Source organism: Podarcis erhardii, assembly GCF_964252035.2.
Source record: "Podarcis erhardii genome assembly, chromosome: 8".
Taxonomy (NCBI): domain Eukaryota; kingdom Metazoa; phylum Chordata; class Lepidosauria; order Squamata; family Lacertidae; genus Podarcis; species Podarcis erhardii.
Window position 1 is genome coordinate 61,792,707 of NC_138499.1, and position 25,797 is coordinate 61,818,503.

General features: G+C 42.7%; 1 long non-coding RNA gene across 1 annotated transcript; it reads left to right on the top strand.

Moving 5' to 3' along the window:
* The first annotated feature begins 11,791 nt into the window (after positions 1 to 11,791).
* On the top strand, positions 11,792 to 25,530 carry LOC309348233. Its single transcript, XR_014159303.1, has 3 exons — positions 11,792 to 12,086; positions 19,073 to 19,186; positions 24,963 to 25,530. It is a non-coding gene; the product is annotated as an uncharacterized lncRNA (long non-coding RNA).
* The last annotated feature ends 267 nt before the right edge of the window (positions 25,531 to 25,797 follow it).

Genomic DNA, 25,797 nt, shown 5'->3' on the forward strand with positions numbered 1-25,797 from the left:
CCTAAGGCCAGTGGGAAATTTAACATTAGCTTAAACTGCTGAGATGGGCTGCTGCTTGGGAAAGAGTCCTCCCCATCCATTATCAGTAAGCCTTGCAAGAATCTGCTAAGATTGGCCAGCTTTATTATACTGAAGGGTTGATACTGCGGGATAGTAGCCGAGATTCAGAGAGTTCTGAATCAAGAGATTCAGAGATTTCTGGTGAAGCACATCAAACAGCAAAAGATGAGTGTTTGTCTAATTGTAAACTCTGGTTAACCTGCCTATCTAGTCTTGTTTCCAGCTAATATAGATGTCTTTCACAGATGTGGAAGATTGATTTGGCTCCACTTTTCTTCGCACAGCTCTGTGAAAGGCAGAACCAGAATCGCACTTCCAGTTTCCCACAGTACTGATGTCATTCACCCAAGCCTGGATGGTCAGTTTCTCAATCCCAGCATTTCTACAGGGGTTCCAGAATAACATGGCCTCTTAGTAACCTCTGCGGAACAAAGCGTTTTCCCAAACTGCATTAAAGCTCATGAGGTTGGAGCATTTGCTGTACTCTTCACATTAAATCCCCTGGCTCATATGAACTACTTACTTGTATTCCAAGAAATATGACTATCATCTTGTTCAGAACATAGGGTTTTGGGGAGATTTATTGAGATATGGGGAAATTGTTATTGCTACCACCGTTGATTAAACAGATCACATTTGGTATCTCCTTCAAATTAAATTTATGCTCTAGAAAATTAACTCTCTTGAGTCATAAGAACTAGTCCAGCATCCTGTTCTCACAGTGGCCAACCAGATGCCTGTGGGAAGCCTTAAAACGGGCTTCCGCCCAACCTTAACTCAGCAGTAAAATGAAGGAATAGTCAAAGACTTTTATAGATTGCAGTGTATTTTTTTTAAAAAGTACCGGTATTTTCTGAGAATATGACCAAATAAATCTGTGGGTTTGTGCTTAGCTTTTTCTGGTGGGAAGTTTGTAATACATTTTCGGAATCGGAAGTAATCTGGAATTGCTGCTATATGCTGCTGCTCTCCTCCACACTACAAATCAAATCTCAAAAGAAGGTCTTGGTGCCTTTGTTTTCCCCCAGTGATGTATCCAACTAGCACACTTAACCTATATGCAGCCATAACAGGATAAAGTGAACCCAGGCAAGCAGAGAGGTTTAACAACACAGGCCAAATGTTTCTTTTAGCTGGTGTGACTCAACTCTCATAGATAGGAGGGAAGCTTGGTTCCCTAGAATGATGATTCCTCAAAAAATGAGGCAGAAATTATGTTATATATGATAACACTTTTTGAGGACACATTCCGAGAAATATTTTGCAAATGAATAAGCATCTACATATTGGATGCTTGCAGAAACACAGGGACAATGTGATTCTATTGTTTCTTTTATTTAAACAAAATATTTATATCCCACATTTTAATTTAAAAGGCTATACAAGGGAACTCCCCCAGCCCACCGCAACAAACCTTTAAAATACAATAAAATGCACAAAATGCTGAAACAACAACAAAAACACAGCAGTAATATTTCAAAGTAGCACACAAGTCAAGGAATTTTTCACTAAAAGTCCAGACAAATAAAACAGCTTTGGCTTAATGCCCCAAACTGAACAGGTGAACATTTCTGGAAAGCCTGTTCTACAGCTGGGTGCCACGACCAAAAGGCCATCTCTCCATTTTCTGCTCACCTAACCTAACAGGCCACTCCTCCAAAGAAGGCCTTGAAAGGTCTTCAGAACCTGGCGGGTTCATATGGGTCACCGATGGAGATTAGGCCACTAGGTCTATTGGGCACAGCCCACCCAAGGAGGACGGCAAGCAATACTTAGCAGGGAGCAATCCCCATGGAATTCAGTGGGGCTAACCTAATGCAGTTCTTGTATAATTAACCCAAATTAGAAATTGTGGTAGCAGTAACCCCTTCTTTCCCCTTGGAAGGTGGTGGGCTCCCTTTTCATTGGAGATTTTTAAACAGAGGTTGGATGGTCATCTGTCAGGGATTCTTTAATTGTGATTCCTGCATTGATGAGGGTTGGACTAGATGACTCTTGGGGTCCCTTCCAATGCTACAGTTCTATGATTCTATAAACCAAGGTGAGACACTTGGGTGCTAAGGACTGACAGAAAATAAATGTTTAAACATCCACTGTTTCTTCACAAAAAAGGAAGACAAGGAGAGAATCAGAACAGGTGGGGGCCACACAATTTCCCCCCAGCAGAGAAGCAACTGTGACAGAAGGGCCCATTCTGAGCCAAAGTAAGACAAAATAAAATTTAAAATTTCCTTCCAGTAGCACCTTAGAGATCAGCTAAGTTTGTTATTCGTATGAGCTTTCGTGTGCATGCACACTTCTTCAGATACCAAAGTAAGACACTTCAGTTTGGTTAGGGGTTGAGTATTCATATAGCTGCAGTGCTTAAGCTCCCACAGTATCTTTGCAAAGGAGAAGGATGGGTAAGAACCTACAGCTACTTGGCCCCAGGGCCTCACATCAGCCATGCCCTTATGACCCTCTTGGAGCCCCACCAGGGTGAATGGGCTACCACTCACAGTGGGTCACAGTGTGAAGCAGTATCTTGACAAAAACTACAATCTGGGAATGGTGGTTAAAAAATTATGGAAATGCTAGAGGAAACATCCACAGTTCCTTACAAGGATATATAAATGTGACTCAGAACAGCCAAATCATGAACCAGACAGATAGCAGGATGAAGCGTAGGCACTGCATATGAATCAATCTCTTGAGCAAAACATATGAGTCTACAGGGAATAGCACATTATAATTAGATTTAATATAGGGTATGATCATCAAAGCCACTGCTACTCCACAAGCATCTCTTCTTATTCGTATCTTCTAAGAAACCTAGATAGGTACTAAGGAAAACAAAACAAGGAGGATGTTTATACTGCCTGGTTTTGTAGATACTTACATTGCAATGGTTTGGGGCAAGGGTGGGAGGTCTGAAATTGTGGATGTTGATGGGAGAGAGCAGGGGAGAGGCACCTCAGACCCAGGCCTTGGGGTTCTCTCCAGACCATGCCCACTGTCCCTGGCCATGGCCCTCCTTCTGTGTTTTTATCTGGGTGGACTGTGTCCCTGAATTGTGATAACTCCTCTTGATTGTCTGTATGAAAAGTGTGTGTAGAAGCTTTTGGTATTTGAGTGGCCAGAGTGTTGTCTGTTGTGCAGAGCTAAGAGTTCTATTCCTTCTCTCTAGCCTCACCTACATTATGCTTCTGTCCCTGCCCACCACTGGCCTGCAGACTGCCCCCCTTGGTGTGGGAGAGGCCCTTGAAGAAATGCAGACCTCAGACTGAAAAACAAACATATCAGGCACGAATGATCCTCAGTTAGGAGAAGGGCAAATGTCAGTAAAATCCCCTTGCACCAAAGCAAGGGTAGCCAATGTGATGTCCTGCAGGTGTTGGCCTGATCATTGGCCAGATTGGTTGAGGCTGATGGGACTTGTAGTCCAACATCATTTGGAAGGCACCAAATGGGGTGTCCCTAGTCTAGAGGAATTTAAACCCATTTTTCTATTATGCAAAACAGACAACTACAAGACATTTGACACAATCAAGACTGTTTTAGTGCAGCTTCACTTTTCCAGCAAGAACCACCCCACTATTTATTTATTTCTGCAGCAAGAGTTAGACCCTAACCACAGAAATAGACTTCGACTGGCTTAGTCGTTATTCCCAAGATGTTTCAAGATAAGCTCTTTTTCAAGAGAAGCTGTATTGACAATTAAGTCAACACAGTAGTGTTGCTGAAAGCCACTTCAAAAATGATGATATATTTGAAGTGGGTTTGAGCAGCTCCACCGCCTTGACTTAATTGTAAAGACAGCTTCCCTTTTTGCAGCTTATCTCAAAAGGCATCAGAAACTATGGATACTGGTATTTCCTTCCCCAATACAGCAGTTTACCCGTCTGTCTGTGTGTGTGTGTGTGCTCGCACGCACACACGTACACGTGTGCATGCAAGAAAGAGATGTTTCTAATTTACAGTTACCTGGGAACCCAAGAAACTGTAATACCTCTTCCACTGGGAATGCTGGGAACTGAGAATAAATTGAGGATTACTGGCAGAGAATTCAGAGCACCCGCACCAAACAACAATTCCCAGCTTTCAATGGTGGACTGAGAGAGGAAAATAAATACCACTAAGATGAAGTGCATAAAATCATAATAATCTGCATGCACAGGACGGTAGCATAAGGCTTCAGTCTAGATTATACAGAGCTCTTTAACATGTGGACTTCCTGTGTGTGTCCCAAGCGTAATGTGCGCAGCTGCTTATCCCCTATTGAACTGAAGGACAAGTCTTTTTGTACCCAGGGTGTTCCATACATGTGCTGGAACCTCCAAACTGGAATGGGGCTTAACACAAGAGCATGGAGCAGAAAACAGTGTTGCTCTAACTGGGGTTTTCTTAAATGTGCCCTCTAAGCATATACACAGCTATTTGAAATACATGAGAATAGTGTAGCTTGCAGCTTTGGTCTGAACTCTATCCTGAGAGAGCCCTTTCTCATAAAACTCCCAGCTTTTCCACTTACGGCTTGGCAAGAAGTTGCATGAGAGCAACCTCCCTTGTGGTTCTTTGGCATTCTGGTTTCACTCCTCATTGCCAGAAAAACCACATAAGGAAACATATTTCAACTTGTACATTATCTGGACATTAGTTTACTAATATGGTTGTTTGTTTGTTTTTTGCTTCTCCAACAAGATTTCTGATGGGAGCAACAGAAATGTGCCAAACACACAGTTCATGCATTTCAAATTAAGCAGCTGAGTTTCCATAGCAGTGTACGCCACTGTAAAGTCAAACTAACATTTTAGCAGGCCCCTGGGTCTCTGGGAAATCCAATCAATGCCACAAGGCTGTTTCCCTACATTTAAGTTTTCTGGTTTTAGGACAATGTGTCTTTTTAATTCACAGGCATATATAATGTAAAACAAGCAACTGTTCACAATTTGAAATGTATAGCCCTACATATAAGTCACCAAGCTAAATACATCACATTTATCAAAATAGGGAAGCTGAACCACAATGACAAATGCATACAGGAAATGGATTGTGGTCTCTTATTGGGAAAGGGAGACCCTGCCTCTCTCATTCACTAGCAAGGAGGATGAGCTCCTTGTGGGGTTTCCATAGGCATGTGGTTGACCAGTATGAGAATAGAATGCTGGTTGGATCTCCTTGTGTTACAACAGGTTACATGTGCAAGCTAAAGAAATCACCATGGTAAGGGAGCCAAACACATACCACAACCTAGTCTATTGGCTAAAATAGTATGTTTCTTTCAAGACTAATTTCAGGAAGGGGAGAGAGCCTGTGTAGCTATGGGCACCATGTTGGCAACCCCTGCCTTATGTTATTGGAAGGGAGAGTTCAAACAAACCTGGAGTGTGTAGCTGTGTGCAGCAGGAGGATTTCTGGTGCTGGAGTGAGCTCTGTTCCTCTGCTTTCCGTCTGGCATACAAACTTTGGGTCGAATCTTTTTTCCATGTTCTGTTTACCAGTCTGTCCCCCACATGCTTGAGGTGAGCTGTCTCTTGTGGGCGGGGAGGTGAGATGCCTAGCATATTTCCAGTTTCAGCTGCAAATAGGTTCCACTTGGTCTGATTCAAGTGAGAAGGCGTTTTGTGTGCCTCAGTTGTAGGGCCCTCACAACTGAAGCCACACAGCCCCAATGCATCTCAGGGCAGCCACAGTTGAGGCTCCTGTTTGCACAATCACCGTCCAAGCTCCCTTTAGAAAATAAGAAGAAGAAGAAGAGAAGAGTTTGGATTTGATATCCCGCCTTTCACTCCCCTTCAGGAGTCTCAAAGCGGCTAACATTCTCCTTTCCCTTCCTCCCCCACAACAAACACTCTGTGAGGTGAGTGGGGCTGAGAGACTTCAGAGAAGTGTGACTGGCCCAAGGTCACCCAGCAGCTGCATGTGGAGGAGCGGAGATGCGAACCCGGTTCCCCAGATTACGTGTCTACCGCTCTTAACCACTACACCACAGCTGGGAAACGCTCCTGTGAAGAACAATGAGAGCTATCCCACCAGAGCAGCAAGCAGGAGGATCTGGTCTTGGATACCCATCATGCTGGAGCAGGAAGACACGGAGGATGTGTCACAGTTCAGTGGTGGAACATCTGCTCTGCATGCAGACGGTTCCTCCCCTGGCATCTCCAGGTAGGAATGGGAGAGAACCCCATGTGAAATCACCAAGAATTGCTACCAGTCAGGGCAGAGACAATGCTGAGCTCAATGGACTAATTCAGCATAAGGCCAACTCTTTCTGTGTTTCTTCCTATGCTGCTTCCTATTACAGGTGGTAGAGGAGGAAGTCAAGGGATGCCTACTAAGGCTGCTGTATGGTGTGCATTTCCTTGGGAGTAAGCCCCATTGCATTCATACCATTGCGTTCAAATGTAGCATCTAGTTGAAAACACTGGCAAAGTCAGCTGGCTCCAGAGAACAAACTTGAGCTAGCCATCTGACTTCCCAATACAGTGGTGTCCCGCAAGACGAATGCCTCGCTAGATGAAAATCGCGCAAGACGAAAGGGTTTTTCGTTTCTTGAGTTGCTTCGCAAGACGAATTTCCCTATGGGCTTGCTTCGCAAGACTAAAACGTCTTGCGGGTTTGCTTCCTTTTTCTTAAAGCCGTTAATACCCGGGGAATCCGTGCTCCGCAAGACGAAAAAATCGCAAGATGAAGCAACTCGCGGAACGAATTAATTTCGTCTTGCGAGGCACCACTGTACCATGCCACACCCAAATGGCCTTCTCCAGCTGTGGATAAATCCCAAAACCAGGTCCTGCCTTTTCAACACAAAGAAATGCTAGTGTTGATGTGCTTCTGCTCTGATACTTGATATATGAAGCTGTCACCCTGCTGTGCTCATGTGGTTCTCATTTTCCGTCATTTCCCAAAGTCTTTCCTTGTACCCCCTACAGTTCGCAGCTAATATCCATGACCATGTGGCTTTTCTTAAAGAATCCTTTCAATTTTAAGCCTTAATCTCCCTTTCCCCCGCCCTTTAGATTTGTATAATCAAGGACTCTCTCCCACCCCCATACCACGCCACCTCCAATTGCATATTGTCTTTCTGTCATCTCCTAGCTGAGGAACAAAAATACGAGAAAGATCCAACTGCCTTGGGATTGGGACTGCATATGACATTTCCACTTTGATCAGTAGCTGTGATTTCGCATGCTGCTGCAAGCCTTTCAGAAGTGTGGGTGGAGTGGTGGGATGCAAAAACAGCAGAACCTTTTGCTTCTGGCAAATGAATCAGATGATCCAGTCACCACGAGTGGGAAGAGGGAGCTTGGCCACCATGCACCAGTTTCGTATACAGTATATCAGCCTGCGTAGGTCCGACCCTGAGAGAAACTGAACTAGTGGTCAGCTTTGCCCCTCTCCCTCATGTGTTGGAATATACATAGCACAGAGCCATCCTATTCTCTCTTGTTGCCAGTCTTTCATTTACACCCCTTGCTCTCTCCCAAACTTCTTTCGGGTCCAGAGTGGGAAGGCTGGTTCACACATGCATGCACGATGCTTGATTTCTCATCAATTGATTACTCAGCTCATCGCTATTTAATAACGGATTAGTCTACAGGAAGCATGTGCTCTGGAGGACTAGCAATTTGATGATTCACAGATGAATGCATGAACTGTCTCCGCTGAAAAGCATTGTGTTTAAAATGATTGATTTACAGGGATTCATTCACATATGTACGTCACCAATTGATGCTGCCTGAATCATATCTTGTAAATCAGTTCAGCTACTGTGAATTAAGTTTAGCTCTATATAGATGCATTTATTTTGCTACAATTGGGGTTCTGTCACTAAATTTTACTCGGTTCAGTCTTGTCTTCTTTGATCATGGGCAGAGCAATCCAGACTCTGATCCTGGTGGGAGTCTGGATGAAGCAGAGATGTCCTTTCTTCCTCTGTCAATGGAGGGGGGGGTAGCTCCACTATCAACAGGGAAGTCCTGCTGGCAAGGAGCACCTCAGTGTGCCCACCCAAACGACAGGCAGGTGAAAGCTACTGGTGCTGACATCCCTGCTGACAGTAGCCAATGGAACATCCTTTTATGGGATGTTTCATGAATGGGGAGCACAGGATCCACTGGGGAGCACAGGATCCTGTTCACAACGACTGCCCTGGTCAGTGCAAGATATGCGGCTGTGGGTATCTTACTAATGCCTGAAGGCTGGACCACTGTAAATAGATTTTAAACTGAACTTCTTTTGGATTAACAGTTCCTTCATACAATAAATGCATGTTTTAAAAAAGTGAAATTACCTACGTTTTTTCAAGTCATGTGATTAACTGCCAGAACATAAATACATGGGAACATGAGAAGACCCTGCTGGATCAAACCAAAAGCCTATCTAGTCCATCTTTCTGTCTCCCGCAGTGGCCAACCAGATGCTTTTGGGACGCCCCAAACTGGACATTAGGGCAATATAGTCCTCTCCCACTATAATGCCCCTGGTTTTCAGAGGCTCTGAACCTGAAGGTAGTAAGCAGCCCCTTTTAATGCTGTCTAAGTTGGTGGCCATCACCACAGGTTGTGGCAACGAATTCCACACTTCAACTATGTGGCTTTGTCCTTCCTAAACTTCTACCACTCAGCTTCATTGGATGTTCCCAGGTACTAGAATTATGAGAGTGGTGTTCATTTTCTCCACACCCTGCCCTGCATATTTGTATACACTCTATCACATTTCCTTACTCACCATTTTTCTAAACAAAAAAAGCTCTCAAATGTTGTAACCTTTCCTCAGAGAGAAGTTCCAGCCCCTTGATCATTTTGACTGCTCTTTTCTGCAAAACTAACTGCAATGAGGAAAGTCTCTAAAACACATTCCATATATGTTTACTCAGAAATTGCTCCTACTAAAATCAATGGGTGCTTACTCCCTAGTAACTAGGCATTATAATGCATCCAAAACAAAATAGGAAAAGGCAAAGTGTTATTGCCTGAAATTGCAAAAGGTTTAAATCATATCCGAGATATTTAATTTCTTATTATATGACAGTTAAAACACACAACCACCCTCAAGTAATATTGTTCATGGCAGAAATCTATATTTTTGTATAATGGATGTCACAAGCAACCACAGGCTTATGAATGTCTTCCTGTCAGTTGTCACTCCCATAGTCAGATCAGAGAAAATTGCAAAAGCTCAGATCATGAAAGAGTCGAAAGAGAAGCCCATACTCCAGCCATTCCCAGTTCTGATTAGAATACATATTCAACTTTTCCAGAGCACATATTTCATGGCTATTTCCAAACGATGCTATATCCTTTCACAACAGTACATGCCTACTAACCTTTGTTCCAACACTTATTTCTAAGAAGATAAAATCTGAGGAAACTAGCATGCCATTTATCTTCATTAAAAAGAGAGAGAGAAACCACACCTTAACAGGCTTGCACACACAACTTATGATCCTCCATGCTTAGTAAGCCTCCTGATTTTGCTTGCCTGGTGACCTGCAGTCAGGTTGATGGGTCACACAACAAGGGCACCACCACCAGACTGACAGTATTTTGTGAGGACACAATGGGAAATTTAGGTTTGTACAATCAAAGTGGATTAAAGCACTCCATTATCCTAGTACAACAAATCCACTTTAAAAAAGACATTTTTTAAAGCAGATGTTTCACAATTAGGAAAGTATAACAGGGTGGTGTATTGAAAACTGTGGAATGAATGAGTGATTAACAGGAAGACATATAAACACCCTGCAAGCAAATCAGGATGCATGCAAACAGAGCAGAAGGAACATTCAAGGAAGACCAGATATAATCTAACTTCTGTGTAAGCTTTGTGTGAGCAAATCAGGATGACTGCTCAGTAAACAAGCCATCTGGAGGCGGCCTATACCAAAAGAGTGTTAAAAGAGCAACCACCCAACAGCTTTTCAAGCACAGCATTTGGCTCCTCTTTGTGCCACTGGACAGTCTTGGTAGGAAGAATGCCAAATGTTGGGGAATTGTCAAAGGATGGGGAAGTAAGATGGATCGAAAGCATTGAGAACAGACACAATGACCGAATGAGAACTGAGCTGGTGTGGCCAAGGAGATAGGATACCATAGAGCAGAGGTTTTCAACCTTTTCTGGTCCATGGCTCCCTTGATCAACTATATTCTTTCTGCAGCTCCCCTGTGGAGAAAGGCGCTACCAGCCTCAGGATGGAAGCACCTGCATCCCTCTCCTGCAGAGCCAGCAGCCCCTCACCCCTTTTCGAACACCCTCCCTTGTGGAGTGTTCCCTCAGCCTCCTCTCCCCTCCTTTCTCCTTGCAAGTCCTCCGGGCAGCCATTGCCACCACCTCTGGTCTCTGAGCCAAGAGAGGTACCTCCTCACACTGCCCCACAGGTGCCTGGGAAGAGGATGCCTCCAGCCTTAGCAACCCAATGGAGACGGGCCAAAGGTGAACGTGAGGCTAGCACCTTACTCACCTTAGGAAGCAACAGTGGCAGCCGCTGGACCTGCATGGTGGAAAGGCTCCCCTTTGATGTTGGGCACTCAGCTCCCAAGCAGGCATCACACACAGAAAACACAAGAAAAGACCAGTGTGGTGCCTGCTTGCCCGGTCTCCCATTTATTTGTCTGTCCATTCCAAACAGCAAGGGCTGGTGGACTGGCTGGCTGGGCTCCCTTGCCCACTTGCTTGCCTGTTCTAAGGCCACCTCAGCTCCTGGCAACCAGCACCCCTTGGCCAGCTCCAGAGACGCCATTCGCCTGGGGAGATTGTGGTCAGGGCCACTGCAACAAACAGCCTCACAAGCCTTTGGGAGGCAGAAACGCGAGAAGGCATCAGAGGAGGGAGGGAAGGAAAGAGGGGGAGAGGCTAGAGTTGCCTGTGGCACTCCTGACCATCCTTCAAGGCACCCCAAGGTGCAATGGCACACTGGTTGTAAACCACTGCCCTAGAGTAATGTTTTGAGTTGGAGGGTATGGAAGGAGCCCTAATATAATGTAAGCTGCCCTGGATAGAAATCAAATTGCCATCAATTTGAGCTCCCTGGGGCTCAGACCAGGTTTCAGCCCTGCAAGAAACAGGAGGAGAACACTTACATCATGCCTTTATTTTCACAGAGGAGTAAACACATACAGTCCCCATGCATATTTGATGAGCAGACAGGTCAGAGGATGAGACTTGCAGGCAGACTTGAGGCACGGCACCTTTAACTTTAGAAATTAAGTACTGAGTGCAAGCCAAGAGCTTCCCAGAATGTAACTATGCTAACACCCAGTTCCAGGAAGGCCCTCACAAAAATAGCTGATGGCTATGCCTTGCCTTTGGTGGTGTTCGCCACCAGGAAAGGCAACTGGTAGGAGGTGTCACCGCAACCCATCTCTAATTACTGTTCATTATTCCCTCTGGCTGCTTCTGAACGTGTTGTGTGAGCTTCCGCAGACTTTGGCGGAAGTCTGGCTAACATGTCTCATGACCCGAGTTCATTGTTGCTTCAAGGCCCGCATTAAATTAGTCTGGGCTATTCTGCGTGCAGCCTAATTTCGGTTTGCCACAGTGGCCTAACACACTGTAATATGGCAGAGCCTCAGAAAAGCACCAGATTTAGCAGGGCAGAAGGAGGTGTTTTGACAGGGCTACACTGTATTTCCAGTCCAATTCTGCATCGAGCCAGGGCTGTTCCCAGTTTCAGACACATACAGAGGTCATTGTGGTACCCTCCTACCCTTTCCCATATGTTTACTCTGCCATTCATTCTAATTACAGGACTGTGCTGCAGAGGAAGTGCTCCAACGGCTGTGGAGGTAGAAGCTGCTCATCGCCTCTGCCAAATGCATCATCCTGGCACTAACCTGTTTCCCTTCTGACAATGCCAACTGAGTGTCAACACTGCTGTTGGTTTATATAGCACAGAGCATAGCAGGGTTTTATCAGAAAGAGTTTCAATTTGGTGGAGCTGCTGGGTGCAGGGGACAAAGACACAGCAATTTCAGAAACACTCATCAGCACGGCGGCGAAGCAACAACTCCAGCAACAAGGAAATAGATGGGCAGTCATTTTAAACAGTATAATTATTTCAGATACTTAAAGTAATGGAAAGTCCTCAGTTTGACCACAGCATACTTAATGTAATGGTTATTTTATTAATATACTGACAGTGCAATCTGATACATGCCCACCCAACAGCAGGTCCCATTGAGTTCAATGGAGTTTACTTCCAAGTAAAGTGGGTCTAGGATTGCAGCCTTAGGGATTGATACCCTGCCTTCCCACATATGCTTCATGGTGGCTAACAAAACCAATTAACACACACACACATATATAAACAAAAACAGCAAAAACAGTATATAAAATCGAATATAATAGTAGGCTGCAATTTTTTAAAAAAAGGGTTAATATTATCATCCAATTTAAACGGAGAAACCAGATATCATAAAAGGCAATCAAATATAATGAAAAACACAAGTTTGCTGGCAGTTTTGTAAGAGAAAGGAAGGGAGCACCATCACTTGAAAATTATGAGCACCATCACTTACAAGGGTCTTCCTCCAGTAACCAACTAATAAGCCTTAGCATGCAGAGGTACCAAGAGAAGTGTCCCTAACACCCAACCCTGAAAAATTATTTGTTCAATTATATGGAATGCTGCTGGGAAGTCCAGGACAATCCACAGGATTGTTGCTCTCCTATTACAGCTCATTCACCAGGGCAACCAAAATCATTTCTATCCCAAACCTGCCCCAGAAGCCAGACTGAAATATATTTAGAAAAACAGTGTCATCCTGTAGGGAAAATTCAATTTTTTAAACAAATAATAATTTATTTCCTCCACTGCGCAGTATCAAAAAGAAATTTACCAGAGAAATATTACCAAAATGTGGAATGGATAACAGGGCAATAAACTAGACTGACTCTTAAAATTGGCAACTAGGTGCTTGAACGGGCCCTGCTTATTCCTCTCTTGGGGGATTCCTTCAGCAGTCCAAAATCAACTTAAGTTGGAATGGATAATTGGTTTTGGACTCCTTCCCTGAAAACCTTTCCTTGTTGAATTCTTTGGCGAGGAAATATGGCCATTTCTTTCACTGGAAACCTACTTGTAAAGGTCATTTGTGAAACAAAATGGAAACCGGCGTGCTAAGGACTTGATTTTATGGCAATCTGAACAACATCCAATCAAGATGGTTACGACGACGGCCTGATAGAACAGAATTGCAATCTTACATTAATAGGCCAAGATGAATAGACGAGCGCCCGAACCCTGAGGAGACAGAGACAGAGGTCAGTGCTTAAGGCTTTGAACATGAATGCCTCTCTTCCTCCCGTCCCTTTTCACATGTGGCACCGTAACAGTAGCAGACAGATGCTACATAAAGGCAGACACACCTGATTAACCATGAATACAACAGCTGCCATTTCCCCACTGCCCCCTCTATCCACCGCAAGGCTGTTTCCGTTTTGTTTTTCCCTTTCATGAGGAAATTAAGCCCACCATTAAAACCCAAAGTTAGTGGGAGGGTGTCAGCGTTGCGGGTCTTTGTTTCCTTCCTTGCAAATGTGTAATGGCTACCTTCTGATTTTCCCTTTCATCTGAGGCGTGGATGAGGCCTACAGCAGGCAGAGCAGTCAACACCCAACCTCAAGCACAGGAAGAAAGGAGAGCAAGGGGCAAAAGGCTGGCGATCAGTCCAGGAAGGGAGATAAAGGACATTTACACAAAGCAGCAGCACCTGATTCCCCCACTGCCCTTCAAAATATTCACTCCATGAGCCAATGGCTTCTAGTTCTTCCATATGATGCTCCGGCAGAGCTCCAAGTACAGTGGTACCTCGGGTTACATACGCTTCAGGTTACATACGCTTCAGGTTACAGACTCTGCTAACCCAGAAATAGTGCTTCAGGTTAAGAACTTTGCTTCAGGATGAGAACAGAAATCGTGCTCTGGCGGCACAGCAGAAGCAGGAGGCCCCATTAGCTAAAGTGGTGCTTCAGGTTAAGAACAGTTTCAGGTTAAGTATGGACCTCCGGAACAAATTAAGTACTTAACCCGAGGTACCACTGTATATGGATAGTACTTTGTAAACAGCAATAGCAAGTGTGTCCCTTGCTAATAGCCTTCTAAAACATACTGCAAAATATCCCCTCCCACTGTTAATTAGATGTTACAAATCACTTTGGTAGGCAGGTACAAACAACAACAATCACATCATCAGCTCTGACAGCTTAACTAGCTAGCACTAGCTCTTGCCCAGTACCAGATATGAAGGTCTTAGCAAAATGCTGGCTGCTCTAAGGAGAGGTGGTAGATACAAGAAGTGATGCCGGGTTTCAACAAGGTTAATTGTATTTTGCAGTTCTTGCTACAGTTACCGTATAGATATGCCATTCTTTGCTAACCATTCATGCGTTTGAGCACCTTCTGCTCTCTTACCCTTTAGACTTGTAGCTGTATACAATGGGGAATCGCCTCTTCTCTTTTTAGCCAGTCTAGGGCAGTTTCTTTCTTTGAAACTAAAGTGCATCGCACTCTTCACTTTTCCCTTCAAATGGGAGTAAATAGGCTGTGGCTTGCAAATTTGTTTTAAAGGGCGATAAGCATTTTACAGACGGGAAGTCCCTACACCATTCTGCGGTCATGGGTGACATACTATTCTAAGGAGCTGTTTCACAGATTACCATTTCCCTACGCAAAGATAATCTCCATGAACGAAAATGTGCTTAGCATAAATGTGTGAAGAGAGGTGTGTTTCCTGTGCTGTTTGAGCAAATGGGTCAGGCAGCCATTGCCTTCAGTGGATGCCTGGTCCATGTTCTTACAGCATGAAAACCAATTATGCCACACTTCACACATTATGGTAAACACATTTCCCTACATATGTTTCCTACATTATCTTTATACAGAGAAATAGTAATGTGTGAAACACCCCTAAGGCTAACGCTGTGCAGAACTTTGAAATGGCGACATTACCTGCCCCCCCCCCCCAAGATTTAGAATCAAACATCAATGCACATGCAAAAAATAAAATAAATCTTATTTCAGGTGTAGCTTTAGTTCTTTATTTATTTATTTATTTATATCTGTTACTCTTGGAAATAGCTCCAACAAAATAAGATAAGAGGCTGATTCTGTATCTAAATAAGAACCTCCCTTCTCAAGATCAAAGGTCCAGCAGCAATATGTGATTTCCAATTTTATCCTAGGCATATTTGTTTCCAAAAAAGTCCCTTCTCTTAAATGGTGCTTACTCCCAGATAAGCATGCCCAGGATTGCAGCCTTATTTTCTGCGTTAAGCATAGGAGTGCATAGAACTGCAGCCTTCGTTTATGAAATGAGGAATACACACAAGCTTTAAAATGTGGATAAAGATTTGCACACAAACTGATTTAAAAACCTAGAAGCATAAGGGTAAGCACTGACAACTCAGAGGATGAACAGTGACAGGGAACAGTTTGGGGGGTGGGGGTGATGCTGAGTAAACAGAGGAACAGTCACAAACAGGCAACTTGACAGCCGAAATTGTTTGGATTTTAAATGAGTTCAGTGAACAAAAAAGGGGAGAGATCATTGAACTGTTGCCCATAAATGACAAGCAGTGCAGTAGGAGAAAGAAGACATCCGTTCTGTTTGGCAGCAATAACTTTTAGGAGACTCTCTGAGAAGGACATAGTGCTGGCAAGCAACCAATACTGCTTGGACTATGACATATATCAAAGAAAGAGGGGAAAGGATGTCTGGAAAAGCGCCTGACCTAGGAAGAAAGATAGAGATACAAGAAGCAGTGGAGAAGTCAGTAAGGCCAGAGAAGATGAGAAGTTAAGCCCGTGGGCAACAGCAGAAAGTGCTAATGCAGCATTTAATGATGAGTTTGTGATTGCAAAGTCCTTTTGTTATATCAACTCAACAGGCAAGACAGGAAGGTCAGGGTATCACAGAAGAAAATGTCAAAGCAAATCTCTAGGAGAGCCAAATCCACAGAGTGGGTATGCCCAGATTGGGGGTGATGGAGAATTCAATTAGAAATGGAAACGGGAGAATAAGTTGCTATACTCTACATACTGGTCAGAAATCAGGCCAGTAGACATGAACACTGTATGCTGTCGTCTTCTTCTTTTGTCCGCAAATGTAACATAAACAATTATATTACTTTCCCTGTCGTTTTTGACGTTCCCCTTGTACTGAAATTACTTGTGGGATTAATAGCATCATTAATTGCATTTATTTAGGTCGTAGCAGGTAGTGAGACGAATAGTGTAGGTTTTAGCAGAAGCCAAAAGGTAGCAGAATGGAAACATTTCTGATTGCGACTAACACTGGAAGGGATGGAAATTGCTGTCTCCTTAACATCTTTAGAACTGATGCCACAAAACTATCATTGTCTATTGTTGAGGGAGGAATGCAAAGGGCCCTCAATGAAATACACAATACCCATCCTAGATTTTCCCCAGTTTTAGCCAAATGATGACTGTCTTGTAGCCTTCTAAAAATAGTGGCTACGGGAAGCATCATAAAAGGGGGCAAACCGTCCCCTCATTCAAGTTGTTGTTGTTGTTGTTGTTGTTGTTAATGTATGTTTATATCCTGCCTTTCTTCTAAGGAGCTCAAAGGGGGGTACATAATTCTCCCCCTCCCCCTTTTATCTCTGTGAAGTAGGCCAGGCTAAGAGAAAGTGACAGACTCCATTTCACCCAGTGAGCTTCATGGCTGGTCTACCAAGGTCCAAGTCCAACACTCTAACTGCTACACCACACTGCCTCTATCTGAATCTAGCATCTAACTATCACAAACGCTTGATAGAAAAAAAAATAAAATGTGTTTCCTGCTCCTCTAGCATAGTATCCCTTCTGATTTATAGCACTAGTATCTCATAACATTTTGTGCTGCTAATTTTAAGAGAATTGGGGAAGCAGAGGCTGACATTGTGGTATGAAGTCGCAGGTGCTGATGAGTTAGCTCCTTTTCAATGGTTTCTTGGCCATGAAGAGAGTTCCGTCATTTGAGTGGAGTGTGACATTTGAAACCCCATTCATAGGGGCAAAGGATAGAAGAAGACAGAGTATGCAGAACCCAATGCACTAGCAGCAGAGCACCGCAAAGCAAAAGATTCATAAACATTCAGCCCACAATTTACTTTGATGTTTCTATTTCCAAAAAGATTCCATACGTCAAACACTTCATTTACGAAGAAGTGACCTTAAAGGTGCATCTCCAGCTCTTAGACTTTTATTTTACACTATCCCATGCTGTTAACAAAGATCCTATGAAGGGTCTTTGTCCCAGCTGCATAGGCCAGCTCCTTTTCCTTTTTAAGCCAAAGCAATGATATTAAAGGACTATCAACATCCTGTTGTTCTGCTAAAAGCCAATATGCTTTTGTTGTGTTACCAAATCATTCTGTAATTGCAACCGATTGAAATGCCATATAAAAGAGATGATTGTAGTATGGATATTCATCTCTCTTTTTCAATTATTTGGTTTACTACCCAGTGTGCAATTCTTGTTCTCCTTCCCCTTTTTGGAAATAGTGACATTTGGAAACAATTTGGTTTTACAAGGATAATTCACTTTCGTAGGAATTCGTGAAACGTTACAGTGTAAGGAAATCTGCAATAGTATATGATGATAAAGCCCATTATTCTATTGCTACTCCTAGATAAGACATTTTATTTTATACACTACAAAGCAATCTGAATTAAATAGGCCTTAACTTTCTTTTAAAATATTCCTTTAAATGTACTGTAAAGCTCATTTAAAAAAACAAAAACACCCACCAACTTTCTAGTCTTTTAAAAAACCATTTTATCACATTTTAGTTTTGCCTCCATTTATAGTTCCGTTGTTTTCCTTTCCTTTTTTGCAGTTATTGAACTAATGGCAAAATAGTGCTGAAATTAAAAAAGCCCTTTAGCACCCATTTTAACATGATTTTCAAAACTGAGTGGGGGGAAATGGTTTAAAAATGATGTGCTATAATAAGTCTTAGTCAGTTTCCCACAGACACATTTGTACTCAGAGTAGTTTACAGAAAATAAACAATCTCACTACAATCATCATTGTACATAAAGAAAATGGCGAGTGGTATCCAACAAAATTATTCTATTAGCGCCATGACTTTTGTCTGTGCAATGGGACTTCCTCTCTCTACTGGCCATCTTAGCCCCCCAAATCTGCTCGTTAAAATAGTCTACATATATGAAACACTGTATATATATATCCTTGTTACCTGATCCTCAGGTGATAAGGAGGGCAAAATATGATTCATCACTTCAATCACCTCTCTTTGCACTTACATGCTTCTCAGAAACAGAAAACATTGTCCCATCCTTACAAAGCAAGATCAAGTAATACATATAATACAACTATCATTTGCTTTTCATTCTGGCACTTGCTTACATAATATAACTCCATGTGGAATATGAGTCTCCTGTTTATTCTTTGCCCACAAACAATTCTAATAGTTAAGGATATCCTCAACACTTCTCAAAAGCCCTTATCCCTAATGTTTAAAAGACATTTATATAGCCAGTTCTTCCTACCAACTCATTAACACCAGAGTGTGCGTTCCATTTCCTAACAAATGTCACTCCCAGAGCACCTTGGGAGAATTTCCTCCTTTCTTTTCTAAGCTTAAACACTCTCCATCCCTGAAAGTGGTCACCTTTTCCCCTCCCTCTTTTTAACAGGCACTCTTAACCTTCTTAGGAGATTAAGTATCCCAAGATGCTGTGCATGAAGAGAGCACTGGAGAACAGCAAGATGCTACTGTATTGTATTAATGTCACTTAATGGTAACTGTCAGTGATAGTGATGGAATAAATATGGAAAAGGAAATTGCTGTAATTGATTGACAGTCTGCAATCCTCCACATGGAGTTTAATGAGAGGGAGTTGTAAAAAGCTGCCTCTATGCAGGCTATTAATGCAAATCATGTGCACCGGGCCTACTTTCTGAATTATGCAATGCTATGCGAATGTCTGTGTCTAATCCATTTCAGCAACCTTGTCTTTATTCAGAAAAAATAGCCTACTGACATGCTGATTACTGTATTACAGGAGTATCAGAAGTTTGGAGCAAAAAGTGAGTTCCAAGAGCCATGTTATAAATTTTGCTCAGAACAAGAGAAGTGTTTTAACACTGCCCTTACGTTCACCACGCAGTTCTACAAGGTACGTTTGTCAGAGCTGACAGGGATTTACGGGATGAGGGTGGTGAACCTTTTATATGTAGTAAGAATGATCAAAAATTGCTTTTGTTAGAAAACTAGTTAAACCGCCATCTTGCTTTGGCGAAGTAACTAAATGTAATCTTTGTAATAATATCCTGCATTTCCAGGGAGAATATCATAAAAACTAGAATGGAAGTTTGGAAATTATGAGCCTAAATGACTTAATCATCACTATTATACAGTGGTGCCCCGCAAGACGAATGCCTCGCAAGACAGAAAACTTCCATCAGAGTTTTCCGTTTTGGAGGTGCTTCGCAAAACGAATTTCCTATGGGCTTGCTTCACAAGACGAAAATGTCTTGCGAGTTCCTGCGGGGGTTTTTTCCTTCCCCCCTTTTTCTAAGCCCCTAAGCTGCTTATCCGCTTATCCGCTAAGCCGCTAAAAGCCGCTAAACCGCTAGTAGTGCTAATCCGCTAAGCCGTCAATGGGCTTGCTTCGCAAGACGAAAAAACCGCTAGACGAAGAGACTCGCGGAACGGATTCTTTTCGTCTTGCGAGGCACCACTGTAATAATTTTAATAGCACTTTAGAACATTTCACAGCATTTTACATACATTCATCATCATCATCATTTCTTATCAATCACTAATTTTTTTCTAATTTCTAGAGGGGTAGCCATTAGAAGAAAAAGAACAAAGAATTTCGTGGCACTTTGAAGACTAACACATTTATTAATACACACGCTTTCTGGGCAACAGTCCACTTCATCAGATTGGTTGGCCTTCCCACTGCTGTGATACTCTTCCTGGGTGGCAAGGAGTGAAGCTTCTGAATGGGCTACCTCTCCATGAACTGGCTGGTAGCAGAGGCAATACTAGTGGTTCTTAAAGTGGGCTGTGATGATAGATGATAGATGATAGATAGATAGATAGATAGATAGATAGATAGATGATAGATGATAGATAGATGATAGATAGATGATAGAGAGATAGATGATAGATAGATAGATAGATAGATGATAGATAGATAGATAGATGATAGATAGATAGATAGATGATAGATGATGATTGATAGATAGATAGATAGATAGATAGATATAGATTAGATAGATAGATAGATAGATAGATAGATAGATAGATAGATAGATAGATATTGGTGTGTGTGTGTGTGTGTGTGTGTGTGTGTGTGTATATATATATATATATATATATATATATATATATGGTCTATATGAGCTGCACCAACGGACTGCATTGTTGCAAAGAGCAGTATGTAGGATTGCCCTTGAGGTTGATCCAGAAGCTGCAGTTGATGCAGAATGCAGCAGCTAGACTACTAACTGGAGCAGCCTTCCACCAGCATATAACACATCTATTGAGAAAGTTGGACAGGTTGCCAGTATGCTACCCGGCCACATTTAAGGCTTGGATACTTGCGTACAAGGCCCTAAACAACTCAGGATTAAGTTACTTGAAAGATCCCCTGCATCCCTGTTCAGCCACTGCATGATGGTACCTAGGTAATCTGAGGCCCACTCCATTACAGTTCAACGAAGAGCCTTCAGCGTCACAGCACCAGTGGTAGGGCTGTAGCACTCACCTGACCTCCCAACAACTGAGTTGCTGCTTCTTATTGGGAGGGAGAGTTGGACAGGTGAGGTGACCAAATGTTTTGGCAGAGCCAATCCAGCACACTTGATGGTATGTTTGCACAGCGCTAACCTCCTTGTCGCTTCATGTCTCCAACTCTCTCTTCTGGTATGCAGCAGCTGCTGTGCTGCTCAGAGGTCAGGTGAGCACTACTGCCTATCACACCATCTGCTACTTCACAACACCAAAAATATGGAATTGCCTCCCTGTACAAATTAGGCACCAGACTTGCTGGTTTTTCAGACCATGGTGGAAAGATTCTTCTGTAGACAAGCTTCCTCAGAGGGGTGAGAACTCAGCCATACTGAATCATCAGGTTGAAAATATTGTTTGCCTTTTTACATTGCGTATTGTTGAATGAAAGGCTTTTTATACATTGCTTTGAATTTCTTTCTCAGATACAAAGCAGTACACAAATTGTGTAAATATGTAAGAAAAGATGTGGCAGATATTGGAGAGAAGGCACAATTATTCTTATATAAGATAAGAGCAATAGATGTAAAGCATGACGATTGTAAATCATGTGCTGTTTTAGAATACAGTTAACAGAGTTTTGTAATGAGGGATTGCTGTATTTAACATTCCAGTCAAAACATAATCAGGAGGAGGAGGAGAACTTATGTTTCTGGTGTCAGATTCAATTAGGAGGGACAGAAGCCACAGAAGAGAAATAAAAAGCATCTGTATATGGAAGTATGTTAAGCTTTGAAGCTGGTGTGGAAATATTGGCTTAGTTCTTATTTTCCCCCAAGTGTTATGTCGTTTTATGTATGATGTTCACACTTACAAGGATTCCTTGTTAAATAATTCCTCTGCACAAACAACAGGGAATAAACTCCGGCCTTTGATATCAGCAGATTAGGATCTTGCAAGCTATCATCGAGATCATATAGCTTTAGATGAGCGGAAGGCATTCTCAGCCAAGGGGAGGAACAACATAAATGCAAAGTACAGAAAATAAGCCATATGATCAACAAACAGAAACTCGTGACCACAGGAGATCTTCAGTTTGCAATGAACACACTGCAAATCACACATAAATTTCCCATTTAGGAAAGAGAAAATAGCTTGTTTTGTGACCATTACAAAGGGTGGTTTCATCTATTTAAGCCATTAAATAAGCTTATTTGTTATGGTTATTTTACACTGTTTAAATTGGTGCAATCTTTAATGGGGCCACCTGGAAGGTTATTTTGGTGGGAAGGCAAGATAAAAATAATTTACAGTGCAGTCCTACACATTGGATTGTGTTAAATGTTTTAACTAGAAGCAGGCAGCTACCAGCAGGAGCAGAAAGAGCCCAGCTGACCTCTCCTCTGTAAGTAGCAGTGACTCAGCTGCTGGGAGTTGATATGAGTTCTGTCCCCCCACCCCACCACCCACTCCTGGTTTCAGTTGTACTTCAATGTAATGTTTATTGTATTTCAAATTGTTGTGATACACCCTGAGATCATCTGTAATAAAAGGCAGAAATAAATATAACCATAATGTCTTACTCAGAAGTAAATCCCACTTGGTTCAGCTGCAACACTCTACAGCAGCTGCAGCTTCTGCAACAATTTCAAGGCAAGCACCACATACAGCATGTTGCAGAAGTCAAATTGTGAGGCTACCAACACATGCATCACAGTGACTAAACTATCCCTCTCCACAAAAGGGCACAGTTTGCGTAGTAACCTAAGCTACTTGCCGTTAACTTTGAAAATTGTTCAAATGCAAACAATTGTGGGTGGATTCTCAGTCACAAACATGAGGTACACGCCTCCCCAAACTCCGGGAATCTCTTGGGCAGCAAATATCTGTACTCACATCTGACTACCATTATTAAGAGGCAAGCAACAAACTCCCACAATGTTCGAGAAGCTAAAATCCAGAGTCAATGTGTTTGATGTCAGAGAAAACCCTGAGATTTAAGATACGCAGTCATTTTTCTCTCTGATTCATAACCATCTTTCCCCTCTGACTCATAACAATCTGGTACGTTGTTGGTTCAGATTTACTTCTGCCACCCTCTTGACTTCAGGAACAGGAACCAGTGCCAGCAGTTTCTTTCTCTTGTGTTTCATTACACACTCAAACTTCTTCTTTGCTCAAACTTCTTCTTTTTAACTTACGCCTTTCTGAGCATCTACTATGAAAATAATGGTGTCTTTAAAAAGAAATGTAGGAGGACCATAACAAAAGGGGGAAAATTTGGTGGTGCCAAATGAGCCACTGCCACTGAAAACGCCACAAGATATTGCTCTTCTATAATATTTATTTGAATCCATAACCTTGAGGAAAGACTTCCTTCGTACCCTCACATGTTATTGTAAAATAATTAGGTAGCTTGGAGATGGGAAATCCCGAAGTCTTGTCTGTTCAGACAATCAAGCTGATTGTATGATGGCAACAGCAGAACAGATCCAACAGCCACAAATCTCATTCAGGTCCTATATATGTGGCCTGTGGTGAAGGAAGAGGATGCTGTTTTTACTTCACTGGTTACGTATCTGCTTCCAGATTGCACACTGCATAAGGGAAAGACAGCTGGCTCTGCCCCTTACATTACAGTAACTGAATGCAGGAATGGAGCCCACACATACAGCTACACATGTGGGATTGGCCTATGCAATCAGGGACCTGTTTGCTGTTAGGATTCCTGGTAGCCTGGGCCGAGGCCTCAGTGAGTATAAGCATTCAGTGGAGGTGAGGGGCTGAGCAGCCCCCACTCCCCCTACACACATCAATTCAGGTCACTACCTGAATAGGGCAGTTGGATGGTTAGAGGGAGAGTTTGCAAGGGGGCAACTAGAGGACAAGGGGAGTTAGCATGATTGGAAGGCACAGCAGTTTGAAAGATGAGTGGAAGCTCAAGTCAAAAGGGGGCAAGGGTGACCTTCCTCACAAGCTGTCATCCTCAGTGCTAAACATAGAACATGGCAGGCAGAGCACCAACCAAGTGTGTTTTGAGGTCAGAAGCAGGAAAAGCCTGACTAGATTAGCAAGCAGGGGAGGCATACAGAAAGGCAGGAATGGCAAGCTTTGCAGCAGCAGACTGAGCAATCTGCTGGTGGTAGTCAGGGCAATCTGTCAGCAGCAGAGGCAAAATTGGAGACTGCCACCAAAGCAGCAGCAAAATCAGCAGTGGCTGCAACAGTGGGAGGTTACATGGAGGACAGATGAGGGCTACATGTGGCTTGCAGATTGTCCATGTAAAAGCCAACCCAAGCTTTCAGAAGTGAGACGGGGCTATGCATATATATATATATATATATATATATATGAATATATAAATAAGTGAGCCAATCAGTACCTATATGTTCTCTAAGCTATTATGCATGTTGGGGGGGGGACACCTTTAAACAGACACCCAGAGAGCATTTTCTAAGCCTTGGGAGACCAGCCCCTTTCCTACCACCAACAATGCTACTCTGTCACTGACATAAATAAAAATGTCACAAGGCAGTTTCGTGAAGCCATACCATGAATGCCGGGTATTGAGCCGCAGCAGCTGCGTGGAGACTTTGTGGTTTCTCCTCCGAGACTTTCGCTGCTACTGCTGGCTCCCACTCAAGTCACTACATGCCCTGCCTCCTTGCTGCTGCTAAATTTAATCACATCCTTTTCTATATCATGTCTTCACTTCCTTGCGCTCCAAGATGGGTTAAAATCTGACCCTAGACTAAACTAGCTAAACCAAAGTGTAGTAGTAATAGTAGGAGTAGGAGTAGCAGTAGTAGTAATGTATCTATAAAGAGCCTAGCTTCACTAAAGCAGGGGGGTGAGAGCCTGTGGCTCTCCAGATGTTTTGGACTACAATTCCCATCACCCCTAACTTTCAACCATGCTGGCTGGGGCTGATGGGAGTTGGAGTCCAAAACATCTGGAGGGCCACTACTGAATCACAGTTCAGTTCATAGAGTGAAATGCATGTGATCAGGCTGGTGGGTACACAACTGGCTTGGACCTGCTGGGAGCCACCAGCTCACCTGATCATATATAACTCCGCATTTCCCCAACTATGGGTTGCAAGCCACAAGTGTGAAGTCTGTGCAAGTGGATCGTGTGCTTACAAGTAATTTTTATTTTTACCATTTCTTTTTAAATAACAAAGAGGACATTTTGCTCTCTCTCTCTTTTTTAAGGAACTTGATTTCCCTCCATCCCAGGGGAGCTGAAACTGGGGCATTTCAAAGAGGCTGTTAAGGCTGCAAATAAGAGACAACTCAGCATCAATTCCAAAGCCAAGAAAAACAAGAAGCAAGAAAATGGGCTGAACCTGCAAAGAGGAAGTGTTTAATTTAAAGGCATAGGAACCCTGTATGGCCTTAATGATACTTTGTTGGTGACATTGGATAGGGAAGTACAACAACTGCATTTTATTACATCCCTCCCCCACTACCACTGCCCAAAACCCAACTACAAATTAGATCTGGTGGAAATGTGCAAGGACAGCAGAGGGAACACTGGATTGCAATGAATTTAGAAGCTTTGTAAAAAGTAAATGAAAAAAATATGGCAATTCCTGAGAAAAGGGCTCATGCTTGCCTCTACTCTGGTCTATTTTGCTTTTCTTGATGTTTCTTGAACAAAATTATTAGTGTGTTGCCTACTGGACCTAGGAAGAGCTAAGGCTACAGTACAGGCAGGACAATATCACAAATAGCAATAATTGAACTTGGATAAAATTAAAGCAACATTTTGGAAAATAAACTTTGGCTTGTTTTTATTTCATTTTGCTTTATTTTGTTATTGAACAGAACAATATTTAGCTTTCAGTTTGTAACTGAGTTCAGCCTTAAGCCCACGATACTTTGCCTTATTTTATTTATTTGTAAAAATGTTTATATACAGCTATATCATTTTTAAAGAAATATCAAAGTGGTTTGCTACATAAAAGTGTAAAAAGGTTTGCAGTGAGGAAGACCGAGACAAGCCCAAACGGTATTATGGTAGCGTTAATGCCCCACCCCTCTACTA